This window comes from Salvelinus alpinus, chromosome 1 (assembly GCF_045679555.1).
Source record: "Salvelinus alpinus chromosome 1, SLU_Salpinus.1, whole genome shotgun sequence".
NCBI classification, from domain to species: Eukaryota; Metazoa; Chordata; class Actinopteri; order Salmoniformes; family Salmonidae; genus Salvelinus; species Salvelinus alpinus.
In genome coordinates this window covers 66,471,269-66,489,397 of record NC_092086.1, presented here as the reverse complement: position 1 = coordinate 66,489,397, position 18,129 = coordinate 66,471,269, and positions in this window count along the sequence as shown.

Below are 18,129 nucleotides of genomic sequence, written 5' to 3'. Positions count from 1 at the left end.
TGGGAGAGAGCAGTGTGAAGTGAAATTGAGATTGCGTCATCTGTTGACCTGTTGGGGCGGTATACAAATTGGAGGGGTCCAGGGTATCTGGGATGATAGTGTTGTGGTGTGTCATGACCAGCCTTTCAAAGCACTTCATGATTACAGATATGAGCACTACGGGACAATAGTCATTCAGGCAGGTTACCTTGGAGTTCTTGGGAACAGGGACAATAGCGGTTAGCATGTAACATAATGGGATTACAGACTGGGACAAGGAGAGATTGAAAATGTCAGTGATGACACTTGCCAGCTGGTCTGCACATGCTCTGAGAACACACCCTGGTATCGTATTCATTGACCTGGCCAAGGCTTTTGACTCTGTCAATCACCACATCCTCATTGGCAGACTCGACAGCCTTGGTTTCTCTAATGATTGCCTCGCCTGGTTCACCAACTACTTCTCTGATCGAGTTCAGTGTGTCAAATCGGAGGGTCTGTTGTCCGGGCCTCTGGCAGTCTCTATGGGGGTGCCACAGGGTTCAATTCTTGGACCGACTCTCTTCTCTGTTTACATCAATGATGTCGCTCTTGCTGCTGGTGATTCTCTGATCCACCTCTACGCAGACGACACTATTCTGTATACTTCTGGCCCTTTTTTGACACTGTGTTAACAACCCTCCAGGCGAGCTTCAATGCCATACAACTCTCCTTCCGTGGCCTCCAACTGCTCTTAAATCCAAGTAAAACCAAATGCATGCTCTTCAACCGATCGCTGCCTGCTCCTGCCCGCCTGTCCAACATCACTACTTTGGACGGCTCTGACTTAGAATATGTGGACAACTACAAATACCTAGGTGTCTGGTTAGACTGTAAACTCTCCTTCCAGACTCACATCAAACATCTCCAATCCAAAGTCAAATCTAGAATTGGCTTCCTATTCCGCAACAAAGCATCCTTTACTCATGCTGCCAAACATACCCTTGTAAAACTGACCATCCTACCAATCCTCGACTTCGGTGATGTCATTTACAAAATAGCCTCCAAAACCCTACTCAATAAATTGGATGCAGTCTATCACAGTGCCATCCGTTTTGTCACCAAAGCCCCATATACTACCCACCACTGCGACCTGTACACTCTCGTTGGCTGGCCCTCGCTTCATACTCGTCGCCAAACCCACTGGTTCCAGGTCATCTACAAGACCCTGCTAGGTAAAGTCCCCCCTTATCTCAGCTCGCTGGTCACCATAGCAGCACCTACCTGTAGCACGCGCTCCAGCAGGTATATCTCTCTAGTCACCCCCAAAACCAATTCTTCCTTTGGACGCCTCTCCTTCCAGTTCTCTGCTGCCAATGACTGGAACGAACTACAAAAATCTCTGAAACTGGAAACACCTATCTCCCTCACTAGCTTTAAGCACCAGCTGTCAGAGCAGCTCATAGATTACTGCACCTGTACATAACCCATCTACAATTTAGCCCAAACAACTACCTCTTTACCTACTGTATTTATTTATTAATTTATTTTGCTCCTTTGCACCCCATTATTTCTGTCTCTACTTTGCACTTTCTTCCACTGCAAACCAACCATTCCAGTGTTTTTTTTAGTTTTTATTTTACTTGCTGTGTTGTACTCACTTCGCCTCCATGGCCTTTTTATATTTTTATTTATTTATACATATATTTGTTTGCCTTCACCTCCCTTATCTCACCTCACTTGCTCACATTGTATATAGACTTATTTTTTTCACTGTATTATTGACTATATGTTTGTTTTACTCCATGTGTAACTATGTGTTGTTGTATGTGTCGAACTGCTTTGCTTTATCTTGGCCAGGTCGCAATTGTAAATGAGAACGTGTTCTCAATTTGCCTACCTGGTTAAATAAAGGTTAAATAAAAAAAAATAAGCGTGATTTCTTAAATGGGTCCATGTCCGTGTCCCGTTCCTTGTAAGCGGTAGCTCTAGCCTTTATCCCAGCACAGATACTGTCTGTAATCCATGGTTTTGGTTTGGACGGTCACTGTGGACTTAAAAGTAAGATGGCGCCGACAGCTATGTCAGCTCTGCTTCTAGCTCCTATACAAGCATTTTGCTACACCCGCAATAACATCTGCTAAATATGTGTATGTGACCAATAAAATGTGATTTGATATCGGCCGTGAGTGATGTGGTAAACTCCTCAATGTTATCGGATGAATCCCAGAAAATATCCCAGTCTGTACGAATAAAACAGTCTTTTAGCCTCATGTCTGCTTCATTGGACCCCTTCCGTACTGAGCCTGTCTCCTCCCACAGCAAACATTGCCTCTGGGTGTGCGGTTTCTTGTTTATTTATGGTGCCATACAGTTCGTTGAGAGCCAAAGTAGTGTTGGCTTGTGGTTGGATGTAGACAGCAGTGATAATTATGGATGAAACCTCTCTTGGTAGATAAAAAGGTCTGTAGCTTACCATGAGGTATTAAGTTGTCAGGTGAGCAAATGCTCAAGATTTCCTTCACACTCGAAGCAGAGCACCAGTTGCTGTTTACAAAGAGAAACTACAAGGTTGTATATCCATAGATTCAGTCAGCCAAGTCTCTGTAAAGCATAGAATATTGCACATTTTCAAGTCTCTTTGAAAGGAGACTTTTGAATGAAGCTCATCCATCTGATTCTCGAGTGACTGGACATTTGCCAATAAAACGGAGGGGGATGCCGGTCGATTTTCTCTTCATCTCAGTCTCACCAGGAATCCAGCCCGTCTTCCATGTTTACTCCTACGGAGCTTAGGTATCCCAAACAATGGGGTAGTTGAAGTCAGATTTCATGTGGAAATCAAGGTTAGTAACTGTCGATCTGATGTCCAAAAGTGCTTGAAAAAGTAAAGATAAACAGAAAATAAGTCACTAAATAGCAAAGTCGGGTTGGAGCTTGTAAGATGGCGACCTTCTCCGTCGGCGCCATCTTGTACATTCCACGAGCAGAGTGTGATCCACGCAGAAACTTCGGGATCTTTAGTCCGGAGAAGAAAATGTCAGAGAAAAGTCAGATCTGCAGCCATTCCGAAGATAGTTTATGGAATTGCTCAGGCTCTGTTTGAGCTCTCTGAGAGAAGCCATAATCGATCAGTCAGCCAACCTCTCTTTTCTTCACCACCCCCTCTCTATTTTTCTCTCTCTCTTTTCCATCTCCTTCCCTCCCTACCTTCAATAACTGTTTTAATGCATCATTTATTTGTCCTATTAAGGAGCTAGACTATGGAGTGCAGTTGTTGATTAAATAGAGGTGCTTTGAAAATAGCAAATAATTGGTATGAGTTGAAACAATGTATGCTCCCAATTTACAAGATTCTGAGCACAAATACAGCCTATTTTTTATGTTTAGCTTTTAGTTTTACTTTTGATTTACAATAAGCGTACACCGAGTGCTGTGATGGAAGATAAACCCAAGCAAAGGCAGGTAAAAATCTTTTCTACCCCTTTTTATTTTAGATTCCTTCTTTTACCATTTTAACAACATATATCACAAAAGCAAAATTCAACGACCAATCTGTCTTTGCATGAATGATATGCAGAAATACAATTTTAATTATCCAAATGCACTAAATGTAGTACTCTTACTTGGCATTGTGAAAGTAATAATTAACAGGGTGTATTACGTAGTTCATTTCTTCTATATATGTGTGCTTTACAAAAAGGTTGAAAAATTAAGATTGGCAAGAGCAGGGACCTAGAGAATTGTATAATATAGTGCTTTAGGTGGATCAATTCAACATGGCCAGACAATCTGATTGTGTTCTCCCATGCCAGTAAGATAAGGCTAAGCAATCTATAATACATTTTAAAAGACTGATATAAATAAATATATATACAGTGGGGAGAACAAGTATTTGATACACTGCCGATTTTGCAGGTTTTCCTACTTACAAAGCATGTAGAGGTCTGTAATTTTTATCATAGGTACACTTCAACTATGAGAGACGGAATCTAAAACAAAAATCCAGAAAATCACATTGTATGATTTTTAAGTAATTAATTTGCATTTTATTGCATGACATAAGTATTTGATACATCAGAAAAGCAGAACTTAATATTTGGTACAGAAACCTTTGTTTGCAATTACAGAGATCATACGTTTCCTGTAGTTCTTGACTAGGTTTGCACACACTGCAGCAGGGATTTTGGCCCACTCCTCCCTACAGATCTTCTCCAGATCCTTCAGGTTTCGGGGCTGTCGCTGGGCAATACGGACTTTCAGCTCCCTCCAAAGATTTTCTATTGGGTTCAGGTCTGGAGACTGGCTAGGCCACTCCAGGACCGTGAGATGCTTCTTACGGAGCCACTCCTTAGTTGCCATGGCTGTGTGCTTCGTGTCGTTGTCATGCTGGAAGACCCAGCCACGACCCATCTTCAATGCTCTTACTGAGGGAAGGAGGTTGTTGGCCAAGATCTCGCGATACATGGCCCCATCCATCCTCCCCTCAATACGGTGCAGTCGTCCTGTCCCCTTTGCAGAAAAGCATCCCCAAAGAATGATGTTTCCACCTCCATGCTTCACGGTTGGGATGGTGTTCTTGGGGTTGTACTCATACTTCTTCTTCCTCCAAACACGGCGAGTGGAGTTAGACCAAAAAGCTCTATTTTTGTCTCATCAGACCACATGACCTTCTCCCATTCCTCCTCTGGATCATCCAGATGGTCATTGGCAAACTTCAGACGGGCCTGGACATGCACTGGCTTAAGCAGGGGGACCTTGCGTGCGCTGCAGGATTTTAATCCATGACGGCGTAGTGTGTTACTAATGGTTTTCTTTGAGACTGTGGTCCCAGCTCTCTTCAGGTCATTGACCAGGTCCTGCCGTGTAGTTCTGGGCTGATCCCTCACCTTCCTCATGATCATTGATGCCCCACGAGGTGAAATCTTGCATGGAGCCCCAGACCGAGGGTGATTGACCGTCATCTTGAACTTCTTCCATTTTCTAATAATTGCGCCAACAGTTGTTTCCTTCTCACCAAGCTGCTTGCCTATTGTCCTGTAGCCCATCCCAGCCTTGTGCAGGTCTACAATTTTATCCCTGATGTCCTTACACAGCTCTCTGGTCTTGGCCATTGTGGAGAGGTTGGAATCTGTTTGATTGAGTGTGTGGACAGGTGTCTTTTATACAGGTAACGAGTTCAAACAGGTGCAGTTAATACAGGTAATGAGTGGAGAACAGGAGGGCTTCTTAAAGAAAAACTAACAGGTCTGTGAGAGCCGGAATTCTTACTGGTTGGTAGGTGATCAAATACTTATGTCATGCAATAAAATGCAAATTAATTATTTAAAAATCATACAATGTGATTTTCTGGATTTTTGTTTTAGATTCCGTCTCTCACAGTTGAAGTGTACCTATGATAAAAATGACAGACCTCTACATGCTTTGTAAGTAGGAAAACCTGCAAAATCGGCAGTGTATCAAATACTTGTTCTCCCCACTGTATATATATATATATATATATATATATATATATATATATATATATATATATATATATATATATATATATACACACAGTTGAAGTCGGAAGCTTACATACACTTAGGTTGGAGTCATTAAAACTCGTTTTTCAACCACTCCACAAATTTCTTGTTAACAAACTGTCGTTTTGGCAAGTTAGTTAGAACATCTACTTTGTGTATGACACAAGTAATTTTTCTAACAATGTGTTTACAGACAGATTATTTCACTTATAATTCAGTGTATCACAATTCCAGTGGGTCAGAAGTTCACATACACTAAGTTGACTGTGCCTTTAAACAGCTTGGAAAATTCCAGAAAATGATGTCATGGCTTTAGAAGCTTCTGAAAGGCTAATTGATATCATTTGAGTCAATTGGAGGTGTACCTGTGGATGTATTTCAAGGCCTACCTCCAAACTCAGTGCCTCTTTGCTTGACATGATGGGAAAATCAAAAGACATCAGCCAGGACCTCAGAAAAAAAAATTGTAGACCTCCACAAGTCTGGTTCATTCTTGGTAGCAATTTCCAAACGCCTGAAGGTACCAGGTTCATCTGTAAAAACAATAATACGCAAGTATAAACACCATGGGACCACGCAGCCATCATACCGCTCAGGAAGAAGACACGTTCTGTCTCCTAGTGATTAACCTACTTTGGTGCGAAAAGTGCAAATCGATCCCAGAACAACAGCAAAGGACCTTGTGAAGATTCTGGAAGAAACATGTACAAAAGTATCTATATCCATAGTAAAATGAGCCCTATATCGACATAACCTGAAAGGCCGCCCAGCAAGGAAGAAGCCACTGCTCCAAAACCGCCATAAAAAAATCCAGACTACGGTTTGCCACTGCACATGGGGACAAAGATCGTACTTTTTGGAGAAATGTCCTCTGGTCTGATGAAAAAAAAATAGAACTGTTTGGCCATAATGACCATTGTTATGTTTGGAGGAAAAAGGGGAGGCTTGCAAGCCAAAGAACACCATCCCAACCGTGAAGCACGGGATGGCAGCATCATGTTGTGGGGGTGCTTTGCTGCAGGAGGGACTGGTGCACTTCACATAATAGATGGCATCATGAGGATGGAAAATTATGTGGATATATTGAAGCAACATTTCAAGATGTCAACATCAGTCAGGAAGTTAAAGCTTGGTTGCAAATGGGTCTTCAAAATGGACAATGACCCCAAGCATTCTTCCAAAGTTGTGGCAAAATGGCTTAAGGACAATAAAGGCAGGGTATTGGAGTGACCATCACAAAGCCCTGACTTCAATCCCATAGAAAATGTGTGGGCAGAACTGAAAAAGTGTGTGCGAGCAAGGAGGCATACAAACCTGACTCAGTTACACCAGCTCTGTCAGGAGCTGGTATCAGTCTGTATCAGTCAACATTTTGGACACACCTACTCATTCAAGGGTTTTTCTTTCTTTTTACTATTTTCTACATTGTAGAATAATAGTGAAGACATCAAAACTATGACATAACACATATTGAATCATGTAGTAACCAAAAAAGTGCTAAACAAATAAAATATTTTATATTTAAAATTCTTCAAAGTAGCCGCCCTTTGCCTTGATGACAGCTTTGCACACTCTTGGCATTCTCTCAACCAGCTTGACCTGGAATGCTTTTCCGACTGTCTTGAAGGAGTTCACACATATGCTGAGCACATGTTGGCTGCTTTTACTTTTACTTTATTATTCCATTTGTGTTATTTCTTAGTTTTGATGTCTTCACTATTATTATTAAATAGTCTAAATAAATAAAAACCCTTGAATGAGTAGGTGTTCTAAAACCTTTGACCGGTAGTGTGTGTGTAAATATAATTTATTAGTCCCAAAATGCATGTAGCAACTACAGATTGCCCCTTTAAGTCTATCAAAAGAGTATGAGTTTGAGCATGTGTCCATTAGGCCTATGGATTTTTTGTTTATCAGCATGAATTAGACTGAGCAATAAAAGCCTCACTTTTATTCCATAAAAGTGTTCTGTGAAGGTAGTACACAGCGTTGTACGAGATGTTCAGTTTCTTGGCAATTTCTCGCGTGGAACAGCCTTAATTTCTAATTTCTCAGAACAAGAATAGACTGACAAGTTTCTGGCCATTTTGAGGCTGTAATCGAACCCACAAATGCTGATGCTCCAGATACTCAACTAGACTAAAGAAGGCCAGTTGTATTGCTTCTTTAATCAGAACAACAGTTTTCAGCTGTGCTAACATAATTGCAAAAGGGTTTTCTAATGATCAATTTGCCTTTTAAATTATAAACTTGGATTAGCTAACACAACGTGCCATTCGAACACAGGAGTGATGGTTGCTGATAATGGGCCTCTGTACGTCTATGTAGATATACCATAAAAAAATCTATGTTTCAAGCTACAATAGTCATTTACAACATTAACAAAGTCTACACTATATTTCTGATCAATTTGATGTTATTAGAATGGACAAAAAATGTGCTTTTCTTTCAAAAACAAGAACATTTCTAAGTGACCCCAAAATTTTGAACGGTAATGTATATTATCCATGTCCTTGTTCAGGATATTGTCTGAGTGTACCAGAGCGCAGAATAATTACTTTACGAGCGCTCAACACCCGTTGATTATGGCCAGTGTCAGTAAATGTCGGAAAAAAATAGTAATTCAATTGTTTCGAGCAGCACATTTACAGTCACCAACACTCTGGTTAACACGAAAACTGCCTTGCCAGCTCTGCTAGGGCGAGTAAAATGGTCAGAGTGGTCTCATTTGTGTCTGGAAGTAGCTAGCCAACGTTAGCTTGGGTGCTTGACTGCCGTTGTAAGGCCAGAATGCTCAAATCAACCCTACTCCTCGGCCCGAACGTCCAGTGAACGATCCGAGAGCGAAACGGTCTGAATTTACAAACTGACAATTTCTCTGAATGGAAACACCATAATATGAATCTAATTAATTAAACCACATTTCTTAAAATCAATCCAATATACTATGTTATTACAAAAAAGGTTTTAAATTCTCTGGTAATGCCAATACGGAATACTATCAAATGCTTCTCAAAGATGCCCTCTGGTGGTCAAACTAGCTATAACATGCAGTAACATAAGAAATGGTTGAGAATTAAATGACATGCCACAGAATGCTGCAGTAGCACACAGGGTTTGCCGCAGTATGACGCAACTTTTAAAGGAGGAACCACTATATTTGACTATGACTGCCTTGGAAGTAAGGGATTTCACATTAAGTAGTTCTATTTTTAAGGTATTACCACAATCTCTATAAAAAATGACAGGGATGGAGTAGGTCTTTATTCCAGTGAGATTTCTACACCGAACACCGCCATGTTTAGTTTTGCCCGACTTAGATCGAGGCAAACATGGTCTCAATGGGGAAAACTGAGATGACTACACTGACTGTGCTAGGGGCAGACTCCACTAAGCTGACAGGCTGGCTAACAATCTGTTGCATGGTGTGCACCCTATCTCATTGTGGAGCTAGAGGAGTTATAGCCCTGTCTGTGTTGATAGATAAGATGAGAGCACCCCTTCAGCTAGGATGGAGTCCGTCACTCCTCAGCAGGGTTGGCCCTGTTTGTGGGTGAGTCCCAGAAAGAGGGCCAGTTACAGTATCTACAAATTCTATATTTTGGGAGGGGCAGAAAACAGTTTTCAACCAGCGTTTGAGTTGTGCGAGTCTGCTGTAGAGCTCTTCACTCCCCCTAACTGGGAGGGGGGCAGAGACAATTACTTGATGCCAACATCTTTCTGGCTAAGTCACTCACTGAATCTATGTTGTGCTTGGTGTCCTCTGACTGTTTCATCTTAACATTGTTGGTGTCGACGTGGACAACAATACTCTCGCCAAATTTTTGACTCAGCCAGCACCATCTTCCGATTAGCCTTCACGTCGGTAGCCCTGCCCCCTAGTAAATAATATATGATCACTGGATTCTTATTTTAAAGTCTAATATTTGCAGATAATGGAGCAGATAATGGAGTTGCCAATGACTAGGGTTTTCAATTTATCAGAGATAATTGTGGGAGGCTTCGGCGGTTCAGACCTCGTAACAGGTGGAGGAGAGACCCGAGAATGTTCGGCATCTGACTCCGACTCGTTGCTCAGTGGGGTAACCAGTTGAACGTTTACAATTACAGTTAATAACAGTAATTATCAGCATATTACCCATAAAGCAGCGCAATCTACAGCATTAATGCTGTAAAACCGATTTACGGTATTTTACTGTGCATTCTTGTTTTTAACTGTCGAAATGACAGAAAAGTCTTACAGTGTACCCTCCCTTTGAACCCTAAACATGATTCAGCAATACAGTCTCGCTTGAGCTAAACATTTGTGTCATGTCGTTTGTGCACTAAACAGGAAATTCATTTGATTGCTTTGATTCAGGAAGCACACACAAGGTCTATAAATTGGAATGTGGGAGTCGAGTTTGGCAAGAATATTGACAATTACAGATGGGGTTTTTTCAGGGGTGCAACAGTAGCCTACCTCACAGAGATTCAGACTTAGGGGGGTCATGCAGAAATCTGAGGGGGCACGAAGTACGTGAGGATGGCAATGGGGGTAAATTGGAACATTTAGCATTATTCAAACACCTGAAACAACTTTTTCCTGCAGTCTAGAGCCATATTCATTATAATTAATTCTGTGTAAAAAAAAAAAAGCTGTCTGTATCCTCCTGAAAGGTGGTTCTTTAAAAAAAAAAACTGAATATGCTTCTTTGCTAAAAAATCTGGATAAATGATTGAAAGGAATGTTAGTCTTATTCATTACATGCCAGCAGGCATGCCAGCTAAGATAGTAAGACAATTGTTGTTTTGTTTTTGTTTTGTTTTTTGTATTGGTCGTTGGCACTTCGGGCAGGTAGGTGTTTGGTTGGGTGGTGGCGATGGTGGCGATGGTGGCTCGGAAGGGGTGGAGATGGTGGGGTTTGGGGAGGAGAAGGTGTTCGGGGGAGGGGGGGACTGTGGACAGTTGAGCGGTTTTACTGCAGGTGGATGGTGTTTTAAAACATTTAGTAAAAAAAAAAACAGTTAGACAAGCTAGCTACTCTAACTTGATGGATAGCCTGAAATGGCTTCTTAGTAGCTAGTTATGAGGTTGGGAACATATCTGGGCTAGCTAAAGCCAACTTTGTAAAATTACTAGGTGGCTAGTAATATTAGAGAAGAAGAAGAAGAAGAAGAATGGAAACAGGACAAATTTGAGGGGGCACGTGCCCAGACACAAGAGGTGAGCCGAATAAGAATAAGCGAAGTGTTGATCTAACTTCTTATAGATCCTTGTATTGTTTACCCAATTAGGGAGCGGCTGTGGTTTAAAGTGCCTCTCTCTTTGATATTGAAAGTCCCATTATGTGAGAAGGGATTGAACTGATTTAGTCTATAAATTATTCATAATAAGCTAGACACTGAATTATTTAGTTTCCTCAACTTTGCAACCATGGTTGAGAATGTAATGATATAATATATCATGATGGCTTGGAAGCATTGGACTGAGCATTGTTATGAGGAGAGTAGAAAGGAAGGGAAGTTGTTGTGGAAAACTTTTAATTGTATGACATTTATTACCTCAAGGCTGTGATGAATTGCGATAACATGAAAAAGCGGCAAATACTTTATAAATAAGATTCATGAAAAATATTGAGGTATTACCAGTTCTAGCTCGAAAATGAGCAATATATCAAATATATACACTACATGACCAAAAGTATGTGGACACCTGCTCGTCTATCATCTCATTCCAAAATCATGGGCATTAATATGGAGATGGTCCCCCATTTGCTGCTGTAACAGCCTCCACTCTTCTGGGAAGGCATTCCACTAGATGTTGGAACATTGCTGTGGAGACTTGCTTCCATTCAGCCGCAAGAACATTAGTGAGGTTGGACACTGATGTTGACCGATTAGGCCTGGCTCGCAGTCGGCGTTCCAATTCATCCCAAAGGTGTTCGATGGTGTTGAGGTCAGGGCTCTGTGCAGGCCAGTCAAGTTCTTACACACTGATCTCGACAAACCATTTCTGTATGAACCTCGCTTTATGCACGGGGGCATGGAAATGGCCTTTCCCAAACTGTTGCCACAAAGTTGGAAGCACAGAATCATCTAGAATGTCATTGTATGCTGTTGCGTTAAGATTTCCCTTCACTGGAACTAAGGGGTCTAGCCGAACCATGAAAAACAGCCCCAGACCATTATTCTTCCTCCATCAAACTTTACAGTTGGCACTATACATTGGGGCAGGTAGTGTTCTCATGGCATACGCCAAAACCAGATTCGTCCGTCGGACTGCCAGATGGTGAAGCGTGATTCATCTCTCCAGAGTCCAATGGAGGCAAGCTTTACACCACCAGCCGACGCTGCTCGGCCATAGAAGCCCATTTCATGAAGCTCCCGACGAACAGTTCTTGTGCTGACGTTGCTTCCAGAGGCAGTTTGGAACTTGGTAGGGTGTTGTGCACTTCAGCACTCGGCAGTCCCGTTCCGTGAGCTTGTGTGGCATACCACTTCGCGTCTGAGCCGTTGTTGCTCCTAGACATTTACACTTCACAATAATAGCACTTACAGTTGACCGGGGCAGCTCTAGCAGGGCAGAAATTTTACAAACTGACATGTTGGAAGATGACATCCTATGACGGTGCCATGTTGAAAGTCACTGAGCTCTTGAGTAAGGCCACTCTACTGCCAATGTTTGTCTATGGAGATTGCATGCCTGTGTGCTCAATTGTATACACCTGTCAGCAACGGGTGTGGTTGAAATAGCCAATTCCACTAATTTGAAGGTGTGTTCAAATACTTTTGTGTATATATAGTGTATATCAATATCAAAACCACAAAGTATAAAAATACATTCTAAATCAGTTAGTGATCAAAGTCATAGAATATTTTGTACATTACTGTTGTCAGGGAGAGAGAAAGAGACAGAGACAGAGGTAGAGGGAGATTGAAGAGATGAGAGAAAGATCTCAACTGAATTAATTTCACTTTTGTAGGGTTTTCATTTCCCACAATAGACAGAAGTACAAATAAAGGGTGAACACGAAGTCAGCATGGAGTGCCCTTGCCTGGTAGGCTTCCCAGCAAACCCTGCCATCAGTCACAAACTACAGGTGATTACTCACATTCTGAAGCTGCCATCTTACATTTTGTAAATAAATAGCAATATCGTCTACCGACACAATGTCCGGTGAGAGGACCATTAAATTCCCATTTAATTACTAAATCCTGCTCGAAAGTGTGAGACACACGGTGTGGTATTGTCCCCAGTCTGGCGTAATTTAGAGCAGATGTGTCTAGTATCCTCTGTGTCAACATGAAGCTAATTGTTAGTGTTTGTTAGCTTTTTTTCACGGGTGTGAATATCCCTCGAATACTGTTGCCTGTGCGAAGCCTCCTCATTATCCTGCCTAATGAGAAAGAAATTAGAGACCAGATGACTCTATCAGACTGCACTATTGGAGGAAGAACATAGGTGGCAGCATGTGGTGTCGCATGGCTAACTCGAATTTGAGCTTATCTTTAGTCTTCCCAGAAGCCATTATACTTGGATGAAACTGCAGAATTCATCAACATCAAATGCTCAATCACATGCAGCTACCATGTTTCTCAAAAACTCTGTTAAATATCTGCGCTGAATTAAGATTAGAAAATGTCTGCAGAAAGAATGGGGTGTCCGCTATGACATGACACTGAGTTTGAAAAATGCAATTTTGGTTATTGAACTACGGTAGTTGAAGCGGATAACGAAATTACAGTAATGGTTTTCATCATGGGTCCCTGATCTGTATTATACAGAAATGCATAATTATGGATATGAATATAATTTTATTTTGCATATTTGGGTATTATTCTACACACTAGTTAATCTTGTAATGAGCTCCTTAACAAGACCTAATTTGGTTGGTCCGGACCGGACCAAATCTAAAACAATCTGAGAAGTCTATGTTCCACAAGTTCGGACATCACAGTACAGCACAGTAGAGCACAGTACAGTAGAGTACAGTAAAGTAGATATGTTCAGTACAGTACAGTACAATACAGGACATTATACTGTACTCTACTCTAGTATGCTCTACTGTACTTTTTTACTGTACTGTTCACTACTGTGCTGTGCTTTGCTGTACTGTACATTCCAAACTTGTGAAACATAGACGTCTATGATTGGTTCATATTTGGTCCGGCCAGGGCGGACTGACCCAATTTCAACTACTTTTCAAAGTCCATTGATGTCCGGTGTCGGTCGGTGCTCAGTGGGTGGGGATGTTTGTTACAGTAAATGGAAAGAGAGTAGGTGATAGGTGTCAGTAAGAGCTGGGAGAGGTGTCATTAACTGGAGAGAGTGAGAAGAGAGAGTGAGAGGGAGGAGCTGTCCAGACAGTTTTTTACAGTCTTACTTTGACCACCAGATAACAGAAAGAGGGGGAAAAAAGAGTTATGAGTTGAACATAACAGTATACCAATGGAAGGGATGTAACGGCTGTTGGAAGGAGAGGACCAAGGTGCAGCGTGGTAAGTGTTCATATTTTAATAGAATAAATAACCTGAACACTGAACAAAATAACAAAGAGCAAGAACGAAAAAACGAAACAGTTCTGTAAGGTGAAGACACACAAAACAGAAAACAACTAAAATCAAATCAAATCAAATTTATTAGTCACATACACATGGTTAGCAGATGTTAATGCGAGTGTAGCGAAATGCTTGTGCTTCTAGTTCCGACAATGCAGTAATAACAACAAGTAATCTAACCTAACAATTCCGCAACTACTACCTTATACACGCAAGTGTAAAGGGATAAAGAATATGTACATAAAGATATATGAATGAGTGATGGTACAGACGGCATAGGCAAGGTGCAGTAGATGGTATAGAGTACGGTATATACCTATGAGATGAGTACTGTAGGGTATGTAAACATAAAGTGGCATAGTTTAAAGTGGCTAGTGGTCCATGTATTACATAAGATGGCAAGATGCAGTAGATGATATAGAGTACAGTATATACATATACATAAGAGATGTGTAATGTAGGGTATGTAAACATTATATTAGGTGGCATTGTTTAAAGTGGCTGGTGGTACATTTTTACATAATTTCCATAATTTCCATAATTTCCATCAACTACCCAAAAACACCAGGTGGGAAAAGGCTACCTAAGTATGGTTCACAATCAGAGACAACAATCGACAGCTGCCTCTGATTGGGAACCATACCAGGCCAAACACATAGAAATAGAAAACATAGAAAAAAAACATAGAATGCCCACCGCAACTCACGTCCTGACCAAACCAAAATAGAGACATAAAAAGGTCAGGGCGTGACAAGGGAGGACAGTAGCAGGTGACCCAACTATGTTTTTTGACTATGATTTACAATTTAATTTCCGTCTTGTAATCCCTTAATAAATCATAAACCTTCATAAATAATTGAAAAATGTATGAATCATTTACCTTTACTTGTTACTTCTGTGAACTGTCATTATTCCTCCCTCATTTTTTGGCAGAAATGCCTTCTGGAACATGTGATCTTTCATGTGCCTTAATAACAAACTTGTATGTCATCTGTAAATAAGAATAAAATTGTTAAATTACGAGCCTAGTTGGTTTAGCCACAGAAAAAGACAGCAATCTTCTCACTAACCATGATTGGCTGAGATAATGAGTGGGCTGGACATGCCGAGAGATGAGTTTGGATTGGAATGCCATATAGCACGCTTCTGTCTATTTGAGCTAGTCAGTGTGCGTAGGTAATCCTGTCAAACGCAGCTTTAAAAAAATGCATTGTGTAGTAGAACTGCATAAGTGTTGCTCTCCACTTTCTGGAGGACCGCGTTTTGAAATCAGTGGAATTAGAATATGATAACTAAGGAAATGGAGAAAACACCTGCCTCCAGATTACATCTTCAAACTAAGGGCAACCATGGCATCCGTGACAGGAAGAAGCATCCATCCCTGATGTATATGGGTAAGATAGTCTAGTTAGCTACATTTTCAGATACTAAAAGTTTCTAATTTGGATAGAAAGTCATTTTCATTTCAAGTTAGTGTCCTGTTAGCTAGCTAGCTAACATTAGCTGGCTGGCTGGCTCGCTAGCTAACATTACGTGTATGATCTTATTATTCGTATCTCAGAGACATTTGCTTTGCTAGTTATAGCCTAATGTTACCTAGCTAACATTGAACCTGGTTGGTTAGCTACCTGCAGATTCATGCAGGGTAGTAACGTCATGAGTTGGGATTATGGTTCATTGTTTACCTAGCTAGCTAGCTACATCTCTTAACAAAAGACTCCACTATGCAAGTAACCATTTCAATAGAATGTCATTGCAACAACTGTTGCTAGATATGGCTGGTAAATTTGCTCTGGCTATCTACTCCAATTTCAGAGCACTCTCGTCTGAGTATGCCAGAGCACATAATAACTGACAAATTTACGAACACTCAACACCCATTGAATATGGCCTGTGTGCGTAAACGTTGACAAAAAAGCATAAATTGTTGCCAGCAGCACAGTTGCAGTCACCAACGCTCTGGATAACATAAAACAGCCTAACCAGCTCTGTTAGGGCGAGTTAAATGGTCAGTGAGCTGTTCTCTCATTTGTGTCTGGAAGTAGCTAGCAAAACTGCCAACGTTAGCCAGTTAGCTTGGGTGCTTGACTGTTGTTGTTAGGACAGAACAGATAAACCCTTAAAGAGATGGGTGGGGCTAAAGCTTAAGAGGGTGTGAACGATGCTGAATGGGTGCAGACAAAGAAGAGCTCTCCCGTAGGTACCAAACAATTCAAAGGCCATTTTCTCAAAACTGAGATTAAAAGTTTGTCAACTTTCAAAGCAGAATTACTTTCCCGTTGTTCCTCAAATGCAGTGTATGACACAGTTGAAGTAAGAAGTTTACATACACCTTAGCCAAATACATTTAAACTCACCTTTTCACAATTCCTGACATTTAATCCTAGTAAAAATTCCCGGTTTTAGGTCAGTTAGGATCACCACTTTATTTTAAGAACCTGAAATGTCAGAATAATAGTAGAGAGAATGATTTATTTCAGCTTTTATTTCTTTCATCACATTCCCAGTGGGTCCGAAGTTTACATACACTCAATTAGTATTTGGTAGCATTGCCTTTAAATTGTTTAACTTGGGTCAAACATTTCGGGTAGCCTTCCACAAGCTTCCCACAATAAGTTGGGTGAATTTTGGCCCATTCCTCCTGACAGAGCTTGTGTAACTGAGTCAGGTTTGTAGGCCTCCTTGATCGCACACGCTTTTCAGTTCTGCCCACACATTTTCTATAGGATTGAGGTCAGGGCTTTGTGATGGCCACTCCAATACCTTGACTTTGTTGTCCTTAAGCCATTTTGCCACAACTTTGGAAGTATGCTTGGGGTCAATGTCCATTTGTAAGACCCATCTCTTTAATAATCCTGTTGACCCGACCAAGTGACATCTCACCTATGATCATGCTGTGCCCTCTGTCAGCCAGTTCAGATGCGGGAGGGGTTCACCAAAACAGCTGATATAACCTAGAGGATTTAGGGAGAAGGATGAAGTGAAGAAGAGAGACTGTTATTGTGTGTGTGTGGTCACACCTAGTGTCCACACTAAGTGGCTACAGAGTACTTTATGCTGAAAAACAGACACATGAGGACAAACAATAGAAGATATGTCAATAGAAGATTCTTTATGTGACGCAGACACCTATCAGAGTGTACCTGAAGCATTTAAATATAGAGGGCTATGTGTCTCACCACTTGGATATTGCAAGGCTAACCCCCAGGGAAATCATGACTTGGCAGCAACAGATAGCAACAGATAGTCCAGTGAAAATGGCTGTGTTTATCTGGTGTAGATCTGAAAATGTGCAGCTGACATCTTAAGGGTTTTTCATTAATGCATGTGAGACAGGTTCCATGTACAACAATACAGGCAGAGATGGAGAAAAAGAACACAGAACAGTTTAATTACCTCTGGTTATGGACACTTTTGTCAGCAATAAAGCTACCGCGGCCTGTTCCTCGGACAGTGAACATCTGGCAATATCTACATTTTCGACCCCTTGATCAGCTCCCTGAAAGTAAAGAAAACAGCTTATTTTTTATAGATATGAAAACAATAACTGAGATATGACTGTTCAATCTAAAGCAGCATATGTCATTTTTAGGATACGTCAATACAGCCCAGTGCTGCTTATCTGAGATGCCATCTTCGTAGGTGTCCACTATGTGTCGGAAAAAAGTTGCTTTCATAACAATTATTTTCAATTGAAAATAAAAAAGGTTGCTCTCGACAAAAAGACACAAATGTACCTACATAGCATATAACAATTTGCCTGTGAATAACCACACCTTCATACAAACGTGCTACTGTATGCAGAATTCTTGACGCACAACCAAAGAAGCTGCCATATCCTGCCAGCATGCCACTCAGGAGCAGAATGATGACGCGTGGAAGAGGGCAAGGATGAGATGAGATGGGAACAACAATTTGTTGCAAGTTGGGGAAGGGGGCTAATAGCTGAACAATAGACTATTCAACCTTCACTAAAGAATAGTCTAATAGCCGAGCTAGGTGTGAGAAAAAAAACTCCTATCAGACCAGATTTGCCCTAACAACCAAGGGGTAGCTTGCTACTCAATGTAATAAAGTAATGACTTTTCAAATAAGTTACCTTACA